The sequence below is a fragment of the Cornus florida genome, unplaced genomic scaffold, assembly GCF_030987335.1.
Source record: "Cornus florida cultivar Cherokee Brave unplaced genomic scaffold, ASM3098733v1 CherokeeBrave_3.0.0_Hap2_scaffold_140, whole genome shotgun sequence".
In the NCBI taxonomy this organism is placed as follows: domain Eukaryota; kingdom Viridiplantae; phylum Streptophyta; class Magnoliopsida; order Cornales; family Cornaceae; genus Cornus; species Cornus florida.
This window is the reverse complement of record NW_026775628.1, coordinates 42,501-45,000: the sequence shown is the minus strand read 5'-3', so window position 1 is coordinate 45,000 and position 2,500 is coordinate 42,501.

Here is a 2,500-nt window from a genome sequence, read left to right as displayed (position 1 = left end):
CGAAGAATGAACAAGAAGACCGAGGCATCCAAAATTTTTTTTTTTTTTTTTCTCCGATATACCAAAGCAAGAACAAGAAGACCGAAGTCTCAAATTTTTTTTTTTTTTTTTTTTTTTTTTTTTTTTTTTGATATACCGAAGAATGAACAAGAAGACCGAGGCATCCAAAAAATTTTTTTTTTTTTTTCTCCGATATACCAAAGCAAGAACAAGAAGACCGAGGCATCAAAATTTTTTTTTTTTTTTTTTTTTTTTTTTTTTTTTTTTTTTTCGATAAATCCAACCGAGAACAAGAAGACCGAGGCATCCAAAATTTTTTTTTTTTTTTTTTCTTTCCCATATACCAGAGAAAGAACATGAAGACCGAGGCAACCAACAAAAAATAATTTTTTTTTTCTCTTTCCCGGAATTTTTTTTTTTTTTTTTTCGAAATAGCCGAGAAAGAATATGAAGACCGAGGCATCCAACAAAAAAATTTTTTTTTTTTTTTTTCCTAATCTACCCAAGCAAAACAAATAGAAGACCGAGGCATCCAAAAAATTTTTTTTTTTTTTTTTTTTTTTCGAAAAATTTTTTTTCACAAAAACTTTTTTTTTTTTTTTTCCCCAAAAAATTTTTTTTTTCGTTCCAAGCTAACCAAGACATCTACTATTCACTAGTAGAGCAATCGAGACTGCAAAGCAAGCAATGGCCTTACTTGCAGCTCTTGGTGCTGAGAACTCCCCCCCCCCTATAGTAGTCTTAAGTAAAACCACAGCTCTGACAGGAGTAGATATTGCATGCGAGCGAGGAGTCGTAATGGGCAAAATTGACTCGGGGGACCTCCAAATCGAATTCCGTTTCGAGCAAAACACTTCTTAGGCTTCAAGGAAGCTCCCATAAAATTTCCAAACCCAAACTCCAAACTTCATTTTTTAGCCTACAATGCCCACGTGCACGCCGGTGTGCACGCAGGGGTGCTTGAGCATGCGGGAGAGGAGCCATAATGGGCAACATTGACTCGGGGGACCTCCAAATCGAAATCCGTCTCGAGCAAAACACTTCTTAAGCTTCTAGGAAGCTCCCATAAAACTTCCAAACCCAAACTCCAAACTTTATTTTTTAGCATACAATGCCCACGTGCACGCCGGGGTGCTTGAGCGTGCGGGCGAGGAGCCATAATGGGCAACATTGACTCGGGGGACCTCCAAATCGAAATCCGTCTCGAGCAAAACACTTCTTAAGCTTCAAGGAAGCTCCCATAAAACTTCCAAACCCAAACTCCAAACTTTATTTTTTAGCATACAATGCCCACGTGCACGCAGGGGTGCTTGAGCATGCGGGAGAGGAGCCATAATGGGCAACATTGACTCGGGGGACCTCCAAATCGAAATCCGTCTCGAGCAAAACACTTCTTAAGCTTCTAGGAAGCTCCCATAAAATTTTCAAACCCAAACTCCAAACTTCATTTTTTAGCATACGATGCCCACGTGCACGCCGGGGTGCACGAGCGTGCGGGCGAGGAGTCGTAATGGGCAAAATTAACTCGGGGGACCTCCAAATCGAAATCCGTCTCGAGCAAAGCATTTCTTAGGCTTCTAGGAAGTTCCCGTAAAATTTTCAAACCCAAACTCCAAACTTCATTTTTTAGCACACAATGCCCACGTGCACGCGGGGGTGCTTAAGCGTGCGGGCGAGGAGTCATAATGGGCAAAATTAACTCGGGGGACCTCCAAATCGAAATCCGTCTCGAGCAAAGCACTTCTTAGGCTTCTAGGAAGCTCCCATAAAATTTCCAAACCCAAACTCCAAACTTCATTTTTTAGCATACGATGCCCCCGTGCACGCGGGGGTGCTTGAGCGTGCGGGGGAGGAGTCATAATGGGCAAAACTAACTCGGGGGATCTCCAAATCAAAATCCGTCTCGAGCAAAGCAGTTCTTAGGCTTCTAGGAAGCTCCCATAAAATTTCCGAACCCAAACTCCAAACTTCATTTTTTAGCATACTATGCCCACGTGCACGCCGGGGTGCACGAGCGTGCGGGCGAGGAGTCGTAATGGGCAAAATTAACTCGGGGGACCTCCAAATCGAAATCCGTCTCGAGCAAAGCATTTCTTAGGCTTCTAGGAAGTTCCCGTAAAATTTTCAAACCCAAACTCCAAACTTCATTTTTTAGCATACGATGCCCACGTGCGCGCCGGTGTGCACGTCGGGGTGCACGAGCGTGCGGGCGAGGAGCCGTAATTGGCAAAATTAACACGGCGGACCTCCAAATCGAAATCCGTCTCGAGCAAAGCATTTCTTAGGCTTCTAGGAAGTTCCCGTAAAATTTTCAAACCCAAACTCCAAACTTCATTTTTTAGCATACGATGCCCACGTGCACGCCGGTGTGCACGAGCATGCGGGCGAGGAGTCATAAAGGGCAAACTTAACTCGGGGGACCTCCAAATCGAAATCCGTCTCGAGCAAAGCATTTCTTAGGCTTCTAGGAAGCTCCCATAAAATTTTCAAACCCAAACTC